The following is a 17,155-nucleotide window of genomic DNA, read 5'->3' on the forward strand; positions in this document are numbered from 1 at the left end:
CCGAGTCGAGTTTCGTTTAGTTATTTATTTTAGCTTTTAGGTAAACTCGTAACGCCGACATACGAGTTGCGCAATTAAAAGGAAATCTTAACGCGAGTTTCTTGAGCTATTACGCCGCGCAAAATGAAAACGAATCGAAATTATATCCTCTTTAAAATACACGGGTAGCAGCGGCGCATGGCTGGTGAAGATGAGGAGATTGAAGCTAGCCGGATAGCATCAAGTACTAATAATATTCATATTATCCAGTTTCGGCTAAAACCTTTGAATGGAAATGATTTTTTATTTTATATCAAAAGATAGAGCGAATTAAAAGACTTTTAAATGGAAATGATTTTTTATTTTATATCAAAAGATAGAGCGAATTAAAAGACTTTTAAATGGAAATGATTTTTTGTTTTAAATCAAGAGATAGAGCGAATTAAAAGACTTTTAAATGGAAATGATTTTTTATTTTACATCAAGAGATAGAGCGAATTAAAAGACTTTCAAGCGGAAATGATTTTTTATTTTACATCAAGAGATAGAGCGAATTAAAAGACTTTCAAGCGGAAATGATTTTTTATTCTATATCAAGAGATAGAGTGAATTAAAGAAGCTTGAAAATTCTAAATTAGTATAATTTTGATAAAAACTAAAGGTCTACAGCACCCGGTATTCCCAGGCGGTCACCCATCCAAGTACTAACCGGGCTCGACGTTGCTTAGCTTCAGTGATCGGACGAGAACTGGCGTTTTCAACGTGATATGGCCGTAGACATTTAGTAAGCTTCAACAGACGCTAATGAGAAACGTGGCAATAATCAGCGAACGCCCATTGGACAATATAGTCACGGCTTGGTGAGCATTATTATAACTCTGCGTTAATAGCGTGTCTCGAAGAGCGCATCAGTGTCTACGGCCATATCACGTTGAAAACGCCAGTTCTCGTCCGATCACTGAAGCTAAGCAACGTCGAGCCCGGTTAGTACTTGGATGGGTGACCGCCTGGGAATACCGGGTGCTGTAGACTTTTTATTTATTTTTACATCTTGCTATCTTCATCGCGATCTTCGCGCTATCTTCATCTACATGTACATGTACATGTTCATGTACATGAACATGTACTACGTATGCGTTATATATATATACATATACTATGTACTATGTACTATGTACTATGTACTACGTACGTGTAGTGTGTAACAGTATATATAACTTTGCTGCTGCATTTCCGCGTCAAAACCCTTCTGGCAAGCGTGATCAATTAAAGCGCGACACTTTTTGTAGTCGAAGGATGTACTCTACTCGTGTATAACGAAAACTGTTGCAGCGTCCGATCTCAACATAAAAATAACATATTCTCACTTTTAATCCGAAGAAATCTCTTTTAAAGGAAGTTTGTTACTTTTTCTCGACATAAAGTGACGCGCTATCGTAGATCTTATTAGTTTACCGGCTATCTAATGTCTACGCGTGTAAAGACAGGTGAGTAGTAAGCGCCGTTCTTTGGCTTGTTCTTCTCATCTACGAGTTCGAAAGAAAACAGCCCTACATAGAAAGCTTTTACTTACGCGAACAGGTGTGTTAAAAAGATGTTCACGTCGAACCAAATAAAGCGATGCTTTAGAAATGGTGTAATAGCCTCCAAACGAGTACGCTCGCGTTCGACCGCCGCGCGAGTAGCTTCAACTCCTAACGAAACAATCGTAGTACGTCTACTATATACACGTGTAAATTAGGATTCGTTTGCTCTCTCAACATCTGAAAGAGCGGTTAATCGCGCTGCAACGAAACATTCATGCGTACCATGTAAACTAGGATTCGTTCGCTCTCTCAATATTTGAAAGAGCGGTCAATCGCGCTGCCGGTTATTCGTCCAGCTCGCTCATTAGCTATGAAAAGCTATCGAGTTACTTCGAACGCATAGCTTAAAACTTTGCCATTGCGTAACGAATATTCCCGGCTCAAACGAATCGTTGATATTGTGCAAATTAGGAGTCGTGTGTACTCTCATACTTCGACGGCGTGGTTGTTCGCGCTCGATAATATTCGACTCGTTCACTCATTGGCTAAACGCATAGCGTTCAAGATCTCGCCGATTCGTACGAAGGTTGCAGGCTCGTTACCGCCGCTTCACGCGCTTTAGATTATTTCGTCAGCATTTTGAAAACTACGGTAAATATTTTCCTTTTAAATAATTATAATCGCGTGGAAATGACCTTACGCGAAAGTAGGCTTTTCGCTAGAGATAGTTCCGCAAAGATAAAAACTGATGGAGCAACCTTAGCTACGCGCTGGCCCGCGCTCATCACCGAACTTAGTTGCCGTCGTAACGTAGATTCCACGTTCCGGTTTGTAATTCGTTTCGAAACTTTTTGACACAATTTACCTTTTAGACTTTTACGCATCCGCGAGTACGGTTTTGTTTCATCACGATCGAAGACGATCGCTCGAGTTTACATTACGAGAATGCGTATTTTGCGGCGAAAGGCCGAGTCGAGTTTCGTTTAGTTATTTATTTTAGCTTTTAGGTAAACTCGTAACGCCGACATACGAGTTGCGCAATTAAAAGGAAATCTTAACGCGAGTTTCTTGAGCTATTACGCCGCGCAAAATGAAAACGAATCGAAATTATATCCTCTTTAAAATACACGGGTAGCAGCGGCGCATGGCTGGTGAAGATGAGGAGATTGAAGCTAGCCGGATAGCATCAAGTACTAATAATATTCATATTATCCAGTTTCGGCTAAAACCTTTGAATGGAAATGATTTTTTATTTTATATCAAAAGATAGAGCGAATTAAAAGACTTTTAAATGGAAATGATTTTTTATTTTATATCAAAAGATAGAGCGAATTAAAAGACTTTTAAATGGAAATGATTTTTTGTTTTAAATCAAGAGATAGAGCGAATTAAAAGACTTTTAAATGGAAATGATTTTTTATTTTACATCAAGAGATAGAGCGAATTAAAAGACTTTCAAGCGGAAATGATTTTTTATTTTACATCAAGAGATAGAGCGAATTAAAAGACTTTCAAGCGGAAATGATTTTTTATTCTATATCAAGAGATAGAGTGAATTAAAGAAGCTTGAAAATTCTAAATTAGTATAATTTTGATAAAAACTAAAGGTCTACAGCACCCGGTATTCCCAGGCGGTCACCCATCCAAGTACTAACCGGGCTCGACGTTGCTTAGCTTCAGTGATCGGACGAGAACTGGCGTTTTCAACGTGATATGGCCGTAGACATTTAGTAAGCTTCAACAGACGCTAAATGAGAAACGTGGCAATAATCAGCGAACGCCCATTGGACAATATAGTCACGGCTTGGTGAGCATTATTATAACTCTGCGTTAATAGCGTGTCTCGAAGAGCGCATCAGTGTCTACGGCCATATCACGTTGAAAACGCCAGTTCTCGTCCGATCACTGAAGCTAAGCAACGTCGAGCCCGGTTAGTACTTGGATGGGTGACCGCCTGGGAATACCGGGTGCTGTAGACTTTTTATTTATTTTTACATCTTGCTATCTTCATCGCGATCTTCGCGCTATCTTCATCTACATGTACATGTTCATGTACATGAACATGTACTACGTATGCGTTATATATATATACATATACTATGTACTATGTACTATGTACTACGTACGTGTAGTGTGTAACAGTATATATAACTTTGCTGCTGCATTTCCGCGTCAAAACCCTTCTGGCAAGCGTGATCAATTAAAGCGCGACACTTTTTGTAGTCGAAGGATGTACTCTACTCGTGTATAACGAAAACTGTTGCAGCGTCCGATCTCAACATAAAAATAACATATTCTCACTTTTAATCCGAAGAAATCTCTTTTAAAGGAAGTTTGTTACTTTTTCTCGACATAAAGTGACGCGCTATCGTAGATCTTATTAGTTTACCGGCTATCTAATGTCTACGCGTGTAAAGACAGGTGAGTAGTAAGCGCCGTTCTTTGGCTTGTTCTTCTCATCTACGAGTTCGAAAGAAAACAGCCCTACATAGAAAGCTTTTACTTACGCGAACAGGTGTGTTAAAAAGATGTTCACGTCGAACCAAATAAAGCGATGCTTTAGAAATGGTGTAATAGCCTCCAAACGAGTACGCTCGCGTTCGACCGCCGCGCGAGTAGCTTCAACTCCTAACGAAACAATCGTAGTACGTCTACTATATACACGTGTAAATTAGGATTCGTTTGCTCTCTCAACATCTGAAAGAGCGGTTAATCGCGCTGCAACGAAACATTCATGCGTACCATGTAAACTAGGATTCGTTCGCTCTCTCAATATTTGAAAGAGCGGTCAATCGCGCTGCCGGTTATTCGTCCAGCTCGCTCATTAGCTATGAAAAGCTATCGAGTTACTTCGAACGCATAGCTTAAAACTTTGCCATTGCGTAACGAATATTCCCGGCTCAAACGAATCGTTGATATTGTGCAAATTAGGAGTCGTGTGTACTCTCATACTTCGACGGCGTGGTTGTTCGCGCTCGATAATATTCGACTCGTTCACTCATTGGCTAAACGCATAGCGTTCAAGATCTCGCCGATTCGTACGAAGGTTGCAGGCTCGTTACCGCCGCTTCACGCGCTTTAGATTATTTCGTCAGCATTTTGAAAACTACGGTAAATATTTTCCTTTTAAATAATTATAATCGCGTGGAAATGACCTTACGCGAAAGTAGGCTTTTCGCTAGAGATAATTCCGCAAAGATAAAAACTGATGGAGCAACCTTAGCTACGCGCTGGCCCGCGCTCATCACCGAACTTAGTTGCCGTCGTAACGTAGATTCCACGTTCCGGTTTGTAATTCGTTTCGAAACTTTTTGACACAATTTACCTTTTAGACTTTTACGCATCCGCGAGTACGGTTTTGTTTCATCACGATCGAAGACGATCGCTCGAGTTTACATTACGAGAATGCGTATTTTGCGGCGAAAGGCCGAGTCGAGTTTCGTTTAGTTATTTATTTTAGCTTTTAGGTAAACTCGTAACGCCGACATACGAGTTGCGCAATTAAAAGGAAATCTTAACGCGAGTTTCTTGAGCTATTACGCCGCGCAAAATGAAAACGAATCGAAATTATATCCTCTTTAAAATACACGGGTAGCAGCGGCGCATGGCTGGTGAAGATGAGGAGATTGAAGCTAGCCGGATAGCATCAAGTACTAATAATATTCATATTATCCAGTTTCGGCTAAAACCTTTGAATGGAAATGATTTTTTATTTTATATCAAAAGATAGAGCGAATTAAAAGACTTTTAAATGGAAATGATTTTTTATTTTATATCAAAAGATAGAGCGAATTAAAAGACTTTTAAATGGAAATGATTTTTTGTTTTAAATCAAGAGATAGAGCGAATTAAAAGACTTTTAAATGGAAATGATTTTTTATTTTACATCAAGAGATAGAGCGAATTAAAAGACTTTCAAGCGGAAATGATTTTTTATTTTACATCAAGAGATAGAGCGAATTAAAAGACTTTCAAGCGGAAATGATTTTTTATTCTATATCAAGAGATAGAGTGAATTAAAGAAGCTTGAAAATTCTAAATTAGTATAATTTTGATAAAAACTAAAGGTCTACAGCACCCGGTATTCCCAGGCGGTCACCCATCCAAGTACTAACCGGGCTCGACGTTGCTTAGCTTCAGTGATCGGACGAGAACTGGCGTTTTCAACGTGATATGGCCGTAGACATTTAGTAAGCTTCAACAGACGCTAAATGAGAAACGTGGCAATAATCAGCGAACGCCCATTGGACAATATAGTCACGGCTTGGTGAGCATTATTATAACTCTGCGTTAATAGCGTGTCTCGAAGAGCGCATCAGTGTCTACGGCCATATCACGTTGAAAACGCCAGTTCTCGTCCGATCACTGAAGCTAAGCAACGTCGAGCCCGGTTAGTACTTGGATGGGTGACCGCCTGGGAATACCGGGTGCTGTAGACTTTTTATTTATTTTTACATCTTGCTATCTTCATCGCGATCTTCGCGCTATCTTCATCTACATGTACATGTTCATGTACATGAACATGTACTACGTATGCGTTATATATATATACATATACTATGTACTATGTACTATGTACTACGTACGTGTAGTGTGTAACAGTATATATAACTTTGCTGCTGCATTTCCGCGTCAAAACCCTTCTGGCAAGCGTGATCAATTAAAGCGCGACACTTTTTGTAGTCGAAGGATGTACTCTACTCGTGTATAACGAAAACTGTTGCAGCGTCCGATCTCAACATAAAAATAACATATTCTCACTTTTAATCCGAAGAAATCTCTTTTAAAGGAAGTTTGTTACTTTTTCTCGACATAAAGTGACGCGCTATCGTAGATCTTATTAGTTTACCGGCTATCTAATGTCTACGCGTGTAAAGACAGGTGAGTAGTAAGCGCCGTTCTTTGGCTTGTTCTTCTCATCTACGAGTTCGAAAGAAAACAGCCCTACATAGAAAGCTTTTACTTACGCGAACAGGTGTGTTAAAAAGATGTTCACGTCGAACCAAATAAAGCGATGCTTTAGAAATGGTGTAATAGCCTCCAAACGAGTACGCTCGCGTTCGACCGCCGCGCGAGTAGCTTCAACTCCTAACGAAACAATCGTAGTACGTCTACTATATACACGTGTAAATTAGGATTCGTTTGCTCTCTCAACATCTGAAAGAGCGGTTAATCGCGCTGCAACGAAACATTCATGCGTACCATGTAAACTAGGATTCGTTCGCTCTCTCAATATTTGAAAGAGCGGTCAATCGCGCTGCCGGTTATTCGTCCAGCTCGCTCATTAGCTATGAAAAGCTATCGAGTTACTTCGAACGCATAGCTTAAAACGTTGCCATTGCGTAACGAATATTCCCGGCTCAAACGAATCGTTGATATTGTGCAAATTAGGAGTCGTGTGTACTCTCATACTTCGACGGCGTGGTTGTTCGCGCTCGATAATATTCGACTCGTTCACTCATTGGCTAAACGCATAGCGTTCAAGATCTCGCCGATTCGTACGAAGGTTGCAGGCTCGTTACCGCCGCTTCACGCGCTTTAGATTATTTCGTCAGCATTTTGAAAACTACGGTAAATATTTTCCTTTTAAATAATTATAATCGCGTGGAAATGACCTTACGCGAAAGTAGGCTTTTCGCTAGAGATAATTCCGCAAAGATAAAAACTGATGGAGCAACCTTAGCTACGCGCTGGCCCGCGCTCATCACCGAACTTAGTTGCCGTCGTAACGTAGATTCCACGTTCCGGTTTGTAATTCGTTTCGAAACTTTTTGACACAATTTACCTTTTAGACTTTTACGCATCCGCGAGTACGGTTTTGTTTCATCACGATCGAAGACGATCGCTCGAGTTTACATTACGAGAATGCGTATTTTGCGGCGAAAGGCCGAGTCGAGTTTCGTTTAGTTATTTATTTTAGCTTTTAGGTAAACTCGTAACGCCGACATACGAGTTGCGCAATTAAAAGGAAATCTTAACGCGAGTTTCTTGAGCTATTACGCCGCGCAAAATGAAAACGAATCGAAATTATATCCTCTTTAAAATACACGGGTAGCAGCGGCGCATGGCTGGTGAAGATGAGGAGATTGAAGCTAGCCGGATAGCATCAAGTACTAATAATATTCATATTATCCAGTTTCGGCTAAAACCTTTGAATGGAAATGATTTTTTATTTTATATCAAAAGATAGAGCGAATTAAAAGACTTTTAAATGGAAATGATTTTTTATTTTATATCAAAAGATAGAGCGAATTAAAAGACTTTTAAATGGAAATGATTTTTTGTTTTAAATCAAGAGATAGAGCGAATTAAAAGACTTTTAAATGGAAATGATTTTTTATTTTACATCAAGAGATAGAGCGAATTAAAAGACTTTCAAGCGGAAATGATTTTTTATTTTACATCAAGAGATAGAGCGAATTAAAAGACTTTCAAGCGGAAATGATTTTTTATTCTATATCAAGAGATAGAGTGAATTAAAGAAGCTTGAAAATTCTAAATTAGTATAATTTTGATAAAAACTAAAGGTCTACAGCACCCGGTATTCCCAGGCGGTCACCCATCCAAGTACTAACCGGGCTCGACGTTGCTTAGCTTCAGTGATCGGACGAGAACTGGCGTTTTCAACGTGATATGGCCGTAGACATTTAGTAAGCTTCAACAGACGCTAAATGAGAAACGTGGCAATAATCAGCGAACGCCCATTGGACAATATAGTCACGGCTTGGTGAGCATTATTATAACTCTGCGTTAATAGCGTGTCTCGAAGAGCGCATCAGTGTCTACGGCCATATCACGTTGAAAACGCCAGTTCTCGTCCGATCACTGAAGCTAAGCAACGTCGAGCCCGGTTAGTACTTGGATGGGTGACCGCCTGGGAATACCGGGTGCTGTAGACTTTTTATTTATTTTTACATCTTGCTATCTTCATCGCGATCTTCGCGCTATCTTCATCTACATGTACATGTACATGTTCATGTACATGAACATGTACTACGTATGCGTTATATATATATACATATACTATGTACTATGTACTATGTACTATGTACTACGTACGTGTAGTGTGTAACAGTATATATAACTTTGCTGCTGCATTTCCGCGTCAAAACCCTTCTGGCAAGCGTGATCAATTAAAGCGCGACACTTTTTGTAGTCGAAGGATGTACTCTACTCGTGTATAACGAAAACTGTTGCAGCGTCCGATCTCAACATAAAAATAACATATTCTCACTTTTAATCCGAAGAAATCTCTTTTAAAGGAAGTTTGTTACTTTTTCTCGACATAAAGTGACGCGCTATCGTAGATCTTATTAGTTTACCGGCTATCTAATGTCTACGCGTGTAAAGACAGGTGAGTAGTAAGCGCCGTTCTTTGGCTTGTTCTTCTCATCTACGAGTTCGAAAGAAAACAGCCCTACATAGAAAGCTTTTACTTACGCGAACAGGTGTGTTAAAAAGATGTTCACGTCGAACCAAATAAAGCGATGCTTTAGAAATGGTGTAATAGCCTCCAAACGAGTACGCTCGCGTTCGACCGCCGCGCGAGTAGCTTCAACTCCTAACGAAACAATCGTAGTACGTCTACTATATACACGTGTAAATTAGGATTCGTTTGCTCTCTCAACATCTGAAAGAGCGGTTAATCGCGCTGCAACGAAACATTCATGCGTACCATGTAAACTAGGATTCGTTCGCTTTCTCAATATTTGAAAGAGCGGTCAATCGCGCTGCCGGTTATTCGTCCAGCTCGCTCATTAGCTATGAAAAGCTATCGAGTTACTTCGAACGCATAGCTTAAAACGTTGCCATTGCGTAACGAATATTCCCGGCTCAAACGAATCGTTGATATTGTGCAAATTAGGAGTCGTGTGTACTCTCATACTTCGACGGCGTGGTTGTTCGCGCTCGATAATATTCGACTCGTTCACTCATTGGCTAAACGCATAGCGTTCAAGATCTCGCCGATTCGTACGAAGGTTGCAGGCTCGTTACCGCCGCTTCACGCGCTTTAGATTATTTCGTCAGCATTTTGAAAACTACGGTAAATATTTTCCTTTTAAATAATTATAATCGCGTGGAAATGACCTTACGCGAAAGTAGGCTTTTCGCTAGAGATAATTCCGCAAAGATAAAAACTGATGGAGCAACCTTAGCTACGCGCTGGCCCGCGCTCATCACCGAACTTAGTTGCCGTCGTAACGTAGATTCCACGTTCCGGTTTGTAATTCGTTTCGAAACTTTTTGACACAATTTACCTTTTAGACTTTTACGCATCCGCGAGTACGGTTTTGTTTCATCACGATCGAAGACGATCGCTCGAGTTTACATTACGAGAATGCGTATTTTGCGGCGAAAGGCCGAGTCGAGTTTCGTTTAGTTATTTATTTTAGCTTTTAGGTAAACTCGTAACGCCGACATACGAGTTGCGCAATTAAAAGGAAATCTTAACGCGAGTTTCTTGAGCTATTACGCCGCGCAAAATGAAAACGAATCGAAATTATATCCTCTTTAAAATACACGGGTAGCAGCGGCGCATGGCTGGTGAAGATGAGGAGATTGAAGCTAGCCGGATAGCATCAAGTACTAATAATATTCATATTATCCAGTTTCGGCTAAAACCTTTGAATGGAAATGATTTTTTATTTTATATCAAAAGATAGAGCGAATTAAAAGACTTTTAAATGGAAATGATTTTTTATTTTATATCAAAAGATAGAGCGAATTAAAAGACTTTTAAATGGAAATGATTTTTTGTTTTAAATCAAGAGATAGAGCGAATTAAAAGACTTTTAAATGGAAATGATTTTTTATTTTACATCAAGAGATAGAGCGAATTAAAAGACTTTCAAGCGGAAATGATTTTTTATTTTACATCAAGAGATAGAGCGAATTAAAAGACTTTCAAGCGGAAATGATTTTTTATTCTATATCAAGAGATAGAGTGAATTAAAGAAGCTTGAAAATTCTAAATTAGTATAATTTTGATAAAAACTAAAGGTCTACAGCACCCGGTATTCCCAGGCGGTCACCCATCCAAGTACTAACCGGGCTCGACGTTGCTTAGCTTCAGTGATCGGACGAGAACTGGCGTTTTCAACGTGATATGGCCGTAGACATTTAGTAAGCTTCAACAGACGCTAAATGAGAAACGTGGCAATAATCAGCGAACGCCCATTGGACAATATAGTCACGGCTTGGTGAGCATTATTATAACTCTGCGTTAATAGCGTGTCTCGAAGAGCGCATCAGTGTCTACGGCCATATCACGTTGAAAACGCCAGTTCTCGTCCGATCACTGAAGCTAAGCAACGTCGAGCCCGGTTAGTACTTGGATGGGTGACCGCCTGGGAATACCGGGTGCTGTAGACTTTTTATTTATTTTTACATCTTGCTATCTTCATCGCGATCTTCGCGCTATCTTCATCTACATGTACATGTACATGTTCATGTACATGAACATGTACTACGTATGCGTTATATATATATACATATACTATGTACTATGTACTATGTACTACGTACGTGTAGTGTGTAACAGTATATATAACTTTGCTGCTGCATTTCCGCGTCAAAACCCTTCTGGCAAGCGTGATCAATTAAAGCGCGACACTTTTTGTAGTCGAAGGATGTACTCTACTCGTGTATAACAAAAACTGTTGCAGCGTCCGATCTCAACATAAAAATAACATATTCTCACTTTTAATCCGAAGAAATCTCTTTTAAAGGAAGTTTGTTACTTTTTCTCGACATAAAGTGACGCGCTATCGTAGATCTTATTAGTTTACCGGCTATCTAATGTCTACGCGTGTAAAGACAGGTGAGTAGTAAGCGCCGTTCTTTGGCTTGTTCTTCTCATCTACGAGTTCGAAAGAAAACAGCCCTACATAGAAAGCTTTTACTTACGCGAACAGGTGTGTTAAAAAGATGTTCACGTCGAACCAAATAAAGCGATGCTTTAGAAATGGTGTAATAGCCTCCAAACGAGTACGCTCGCGTTCGACCGCCGCGCGAGTAGCTTCAACTCCTAACGAAACAATCGTAGTACGTCTACTATATACACGTGTAAATTAGGATTCGTTTGCTCTCTCAACATCTGAAAGAGCGGTTAATCGCGCTGCAACGAAACATTCATGCGTACCATGTAAACTAGGATTCGTTCGCTCTCTCAATATTTGAAAGAGCGGTCAATCGCGCTGCCGGTTATTCGTCCAGCTCGCTCATTAGCTATGAAAAGCTATCGAGTTACTTCGAACGCATAGCTTAAAACTTTGCCATTGCGTAACGAATATTCCCGGCTCAAACGAATCGTTGATATTGTGCAAATTAGGAGTCGTGTGTACTCTCATACTTCGACGGCGTGGTTGTTCGCGCTCGATAATATTCGACTCGTTCACTCATTGGCTAAACGCATAGCGTTCAAGATCTCGCCGATTCGTACGAAGGTTGCAGGCTCGTTACCGCCGCTTCACGCGCTTTAGATTATTTCGTCAGCATTTTGAAAACTACGGTAAATATTTTCCTTTTAAATAATTATAATCGCGTGGAAATGACCTTACGCGAAAGTAGGCTTTTCGCTAGAGATAATTCCGCAAAGATAAAAACTGATGGAGCAACCTTAGCTACGCGCTGGCCCGCGCTCATCACCGAACTTAGTTGCCGTCGTAACGTAGATTCCACGTTCCGGTTTGTAATTCGTTTCGAAACTTTTTGACACAATTTACCTTTTAGACTTTTACGCATCCGCGAGTACGGTTTTGTTTCATCACGATCGAAGACGATCGCTCGAGTTTACATTACGAGAATGCGTATTTTGCGGCGAAAGGCCGAGTCGAGTTTCGTTTAGTTATTTATTTTAGCTTTTAGGTAAACTCGTAACGCCGACATACGAGTTGCGCAATTAAAAGGAAATCTTAACGCGAGTTTCTTGAGCTATTACGCCGCGCAAAATGAAAACGAATCGAAATTATATCCTCTTTAAAATACACGGGTAGCAGCGGCGCATGGCTGGTGAAGATGAGGAGATTGAAGCTAGCCGGATAGCATCAAGTACTAATAATATTCATATTATCCAGTTTCGGCTAAAACCTTTGAATGGAAATGATTTTTTATTTTATATCAAAAGATAGAGCGAATTAAAAGACTTTTAAATGGAAATGATTTTTTATTTTATATCAAAAGATAGAGCGAATTAAAAGACTTTTAAATGGAAATGATTTTTTGTTTTAAATCAAGAGATAGAGCGAATTAAAAGACTTTTAAATGGAAATGATTTTTTATTTTACATCAAGAGATAGAGCGAATTAAAAGACTTTCAAGCGGAAATGATTTTTTATTTTACATCAAGAGATAGAGCGAATTAAAAGACTTTCAAGCGGAAATGATTTTTTATTCTATATCAAGAGATAGAGTGAATTAAAGAAGCTTGAAAATTCTAAATTAGTATAATTTTGATAAAAACTAAAGGTCTACAGCACCCGGTATTCCCAGGCGGTCACCCATCCAAGTACTAACCGGGCTCGACGTTGCTTAGCTTCAGTGATCGGACGAGAACTGGCGTTTTCAACGTGATATGGCCGTAGACATTTAGTAAGCTTCAACAGACGCTAATGAGAAACGTGGCAATAATCAGCGAACGCCCATTGGACAATATAGTCACGGCTTGGTGAGCATTATTATAACTCTGCGTTAATAGCGTGTCTCGAAGAGCGCATCAGTGTCTACGGCCATATCACGTTGAAAACGCCAGTTCTCGTCCGATCACTGAAGCTAAGCAACGTCGAGCCCGGTTAGTACTTGGATGGGTGACCGCCTGGGAATACCGGGTGCTGTAGACTTTTTATTTATTTTTACATCTTGCTATCTTCATCGCGATCTTCGCGCTATCTTCATCTACATGTACATGTACATGTTCATGTACATGAACATGTACTACGTATGCGTTATATATATATACATATACTATGTACTATGTACTATGTACTATGTACTACGTACGTGTAGTGTGTAACAGTATATATAACTTTGCTGCTGCATTTCCGCGTCAAAACCCTTCTGGCAAGCGTGATCAATTAAAGCGCGACACTTTTTGTAGTCGAAGGATGTACTCTACTCGTGTATAACGAAAACTGTTGCAGCGTCCGATCTCAACATAAAAATAACATATTCTCACTTTTAATCCGAAGAAATCTCTTTTAAAGGAAGTTTGTTACTTTTTCTCGACATAAAGTGACGCGCTATCGTAGATCTTATTAGTTTACCGGCTATCTAATGTCTACGCGTGTAAAGACAGGTGAGTAGTAAGCGCCGTTCTTTGGCTTGTTCTTCTCATCTACGAGTTCGAAAGAAAACAGCCCTACATAGAAAGCTTTTACTTACGCGAACAGGTGTGTTAAAAAGATGTTCACGTCGAACCAAATAAAGCGATGCTTTAGAAATGGTGTAATAGCCTCCAAACGAGTACGCTCGCGTTCGACCGCCGCGCGAGTAGCTTCAACTCCTAACGAAACAATCGTAGTACGTCTACTATATACACGTGTAAATTAGGATTCGTTTGCTCTCTCAACATCTGAAAGAGCGGTTAATCGCGCTGCAACGAAACATTCATGCGTACCATGTAAACTAGGATTCGTTCGCTCTCTCAATATTTGAAAGAGCGGTCAATCGCGCTGCCGGTTATTCGTCCAGCTCGCTCATTAGCTATGAAAAGCTATCGAGTTACTTCGAACGCATAGCTTAAAACTTTGCCATTGCGTAACGAATATTCCCGGCTCAAACGAATCGTTGATATTGTGCAAATTAGGAGTCGTGTGTACTCTCATACTTCGACGGCGTGGTTGTTCGCGCTCGATAATATTCGACTCGTTCACTCATTGGCTAAACGCATAGCGTTCAAGATCTCGCCGATTCGTACGAAGGTTGCAGGCTCGTTACCGCCGCTTCACGCGCTTTAGATTATTTCGTCAGCATTTTGAAAACTACGGTAAATATTTTCCTTTTAAATAATTATAATCGCGTGGAAATGACCTTACGCGAAAGTAGGCTTTTCGCTAGAGATAATTCCGCAAAGATAAAAACTGATGGAGCAACCTTAGCTACGCGCTGGCCCGCGCTCATCACCGAACTTAGTTGCCGTCGTAACGTAGATTCCACGTTCCGGTTTGTAATTCGTTTCGAAACTTTTTGACACAATTTACCTTTTAGACTTTTACGCATCCGCGAGTACGGTTTTGTTTCATCACGATCGAAGACGATCGCTCGAGTTTACATTACGAGAATGCGTATTTTGCGGCGAAAGGCCGAGTCGAGTTTCGTTTAGTTATTTATTTTAGCTTTTAGGTAAACTCGTAACGCCGACATACGAGTTGCGCAATTAAAAGGAAATCTTAACGCGAGTTTCTTGAGCTATTACGCCGCGCAAAATGAAAACGAATCGAAATTATATCCTCTTTAAAATACACGGGTAGCAGCGGCGCATGGCTGGTGAAGATGAGGAGATTGAAGCTAGCCGGATAGCATCAAGTACTAATAATATTCATATTATCCAGTTTCGGCTAAAACCTTTGAATGGAAATGATTTTTTATTTTATATCAAAAGATAGAGCGAATTAAAAGACTTTTAAATGGAAATGATTTTTTATTTTATATCAAAAGATAGAGCGAATTAAAAGACTTTTAAATGGAAATGATTTTTTGTTTTAAATCAAGAGATAGAGCGAATTAAAAGACTTTTAAATGGAAATGATTTTTTATTTTACATCAAGAGATAGAGCGAATTAAAAGACTTTCAAGCGGAAATGATTTTTTATTTTACATCAAGAGATAGAGCGAATTAAAAGACTTTCAAGCGGAAATGATTTTTTATTCTATATCAAGAGATAGAGTGAATTAAAGAAGCTTGAAAATTCTAAATTAGTATAATTTTGATAAAAACTAAAGGTCTACAGCACCCGGTATTCCCAGGCGGTCACCCATCCAAGTACTAACCGGGCTCGACGTTGCTTAGCTTCAGTGATCGGACGAGAACTGGCGTTTTCAACGTGATATGGCCGTAGACATTTAGTAAGCTTCAACAGACGCTAAATGAGAAACGTGGCAATAATCAGCGAACGCCCATTGGACAATATAGTCACGGCTTGGTGAGCATTATTATAACTCTGCGTTAATAGCGTGTCTCGAAGAGCGCATCAGTGTCTACGGCCATATCACGTTGAAAATGCCAGTTCTCGTCCGATCACTGAAGCTAAGCAACGTCGAGCCCGGTTAGTACTTGGATGGGTGACCGCCTGGGAATACCGGGTGCTGTAGACTTTTTATTTATTTTTACATCTTGCTATCTTCATCGCGATCTTCGCGCTATCTTCATCTACATGTACATGTACATGTTCATGTACATGAACATGTACTACGTATGCGTTATATATATATACATATACTATGTACTATGTACTATGTACTATGTACTATGTACTACGTACGTGTAGTGTGTAACAGTATATATAACTTTGCTGCTGCATTTCCGCGTCAAAACCCTTCTGGCAAGCGTGATCAATTAAAGCGCGACACTTTTTGTAGTCGAAGGATGTACTCTACTCGTGTATAACGAAAACTGTTGCAGCGTCCGATCTCAACATAAAAATAACATATTCTCACTTTTAATCCGAAGAAATCTCTTTTAAAGGAAGTTTGTTACTTTTTCTCGACATAAAGTGACGCGCTATCGTAGATCTTATTAGTTTACCGGCTATCTAATGTCTACGCGTGTAAAGACAGGTGAGTAGTAAGCGCCGTTCTTTGGCTTGTTCTTCTCATCTACGAGTTCGAAAGAAAACAGCCCTACATAGAAAGCTTTTACTTACGCGAACAGGTGTGTTAAAAAGATGTTCACGTCGAACCAAATAAAGCGATGCTTTAGAAATGGTGTAATAGCCTCCAAACGAGTACGCTCGCGTTCGACCGCCGCGCGAGTAGCTTCAACTCCTAACGAAACAATCGTAGTACGTCTACTATATACACGTGTAAATTAGGATTCGTTTGCTCTCTCAACATCTGAAAGAGCGGTTAATCGCGCTGCAACGAAACATTCATGCGTACCATGTAAACTAGGATTCGTTCGCTCTCTCAATATTTGAAAGAGCGGTCAATCGCGCTGCCGGTTATTCGTCCAGCTCGCTCATTAGCTATGAAAAGCTATCGAGTTACTTCGAACGCATAGCTTAAAACTTTGCCATTGCGTAACGAATATTCCCGGCTCAAACGAATCGTTGATATTGTGCAAATTAGGAGTCGTGTGTACTCTCATACTTCGACGGCGTGGTTGTTCGCGCTCGATAATATTCGACTCGTTCACTCATTGGCTAAACGCATAGCGTTCAAGATCTCGCCGATTCGTACGAAGGTTGCAGGCTCGTTACCGCCGCTTCACGCGCTTTAGATTATTTCGTCAGCATTTTGAAAACTACGGTAAATATTTTCCTTTTAAATAATTATAATCGCGTGGAAATGACCTTACGCGAAAGTAGGCTTTTCGCTAGAGATAATTCCGCAAAGATAAAAACTGATGGAGCAACCTTAGCTACGCGCTGGCCCGCGCTCATCACCGAACTTAGTTGCCGTCGTAACGTAGATTCCACGTTCCGGTTTGTAATTCG

The 17,155-nt window shown here is 40.0% G+C and overlaps 14 non-coding genes across 14 annotated transcripts; 7 read left to right on the plus strand and 7 right to left on the minus strand.

Annotated features, from left to right (window-relative positions):
- Window positions 1–639: 639 nt before the first annotated feature.
- LOC137409400 (5S ribosomal RNA) lies at window positions 640–758 on the minus strand. The gene has a single exon (XR_010980622.1). It is a non-coding gene; the product is annotated as a 5S ribosomal RNA (ribosomal RNA).
- A 134-nt stretch (window positions 759–892) lies between these two features.
- LOC137408942 (5S ribosomal RNA) lies at window positions 893–1,011 on the plus strand. The gene has a single exon (XR_010980192.1). It is a non-coding gene; the product is annotated as a 5S ribosomal RNA (ribosomal RNA).
- A 2,100-nt stretch (window positions 1,012–3,111) lies between these two features.
- LOC137409401 (5S ribosomal RNA) lies at window positions 3,112–3,230 on the minus strand. The gene has a single exon (XR_010980623.1). It is a non-coding gene; the product is annotated as a 5S ribosomal RNA (ribosomal RNA).
- A 135-nt stretch (window positions 3,231–3,365) lies between these two features.
- LOC137408943 (5S ribosomal RNA) lies at window positions 3,366–3,484 on the plus strand. The gene has a single exon (XR_010980193.1). It is a non-coding gene; the product is annotated as a 5S ribosomal RNA (ribosomal RNA).
- A 2,087-nt stretch (window positions 3,485–5,571) lies between these two features.
- Window positions 5,572–5,690, minus strand: LOC137409404 (5S ribosomal RNA). The gene has a single exon (XR_010980625.1). It is a non-coding gene; the product is annotated as a 5S ribosomal RNA (ribosomal RNA).
- A 135-nt stretch (window positions 5,691–5,825) lies between these two features.
- LOC137408944 (5S ribosomal RNA) lies at window positions 5,826–5,944 on the plus strand. The gene has a single exon (XR_010980194.1). It is a non-coding gene; the product is annotated as a 5S ribosomal RNA (ribosomal RNA).
- A 2,087-nt stretch (window positions 5,945–8,031) lies between these two features.
- LOC137409405 (5S ribosomal RNA) lies at window positions 8,032–8,150 on the minus strand. Its single transcript, XR_010980626.1, has one exon. It is a non-coding gene; the product is annotated as a 5S ribosomal RNA (ribosomal RNA).
- A 135-nt stretch (window positions 8,151–8,285) lies between these two features.
- On the plus strand, window positions 8,286–8,404 carry LOC137408946 (5S ribosomal RNA). The gene has a single exon (XR_010980196.1). It is a non-coding gene; the product is annotated as a 5S ribosomal RNA (ribosomal RNA).
- A 2,100-nt stretch (window positions 8,405–10,504) lies between these two features.
- On the minus strand, window positions 10,505–10,623 carry LOC137409406 (5S ribosomal RNA). The gene has a single exon (XR_010980627.1). It is a non-coding gene; the product is annotated as a 5S ribosomal RNA (ribosomal RNA).
- Window positions 10,624–10,758: 135 nt separating this feature from the next.
- On the plus strand, window positions 10,759–10,877 carry LOC137408947 (5S ribosomal RNA). Its single transcript, XR_010980197.1, has one exon. It is a non-coding gene; the product is annotated as a 5S ribosomal RNA (ribosomal RNA).
- A 2,093-nt stretch (window positions 10,878–12,970) lies between these two features.
- LOC137409407 (5S ribosomal RNA) lies at window positions 12,971–13,089 on the minus strand. Its single transcript, XR_010980628.1, has one exon. It is a non-coding gene; the product is annotated as a 5S ribosomal RNA (ribosomal RNA).
- Window positions 13,090–13,223: 134 nt separating this feature from the next.
- On the plus strand, window positions 13,224–13,342 carry LOC137408948 (5S ribosomal RNA). The gene has a single exon (XR_010980198.1). It is a non-coding gene; the product is annotated as a 5S ribosomal RNA (ribosomal RNA).
- A 2,100-nt stretch (window positions 13,343–15,442) lies between these two features.
- On the minus strand, window positions 15,443–15,561 carry LOC137409408 (5S ribosomal RNA). Its single transcript, XR_010980629.1, has one exon. It is a non-coding gene; the product is annotated as a 5S ribosomal RNA (ribosomal RNA).
- A 135-nt stretch (window positions 15,562–15,696) lies between these two features.
- On the plus strand, window positions 15,697–15,815 carry LOC137409106 (5S ribosomal RNA). The gene has a single exon (XR_010980350.1). It is a non-coding gene; the product is annotated as a 5S ribosomal RNA (ribosomal RNA).
- The last annotated feature ends 1,340 nt before the right edge of the window (window positions 15,816–17,155 follow it).

This window comes from Watersipora subatra, chromosome 11 (assembly GCF_963576615.1).
Source record: "Watersipora subatra chromosome 11, tzWatSuba1.1, whole genome shotgun sequence".
In the NCBI taxonomy this organism is placed as follows: Eukaryota; Metazoa; Bryozoa; class Gymnolaemata; order Cheilostomatida; family Watersiporidae; genus Watersipora; species Watersipora subatra.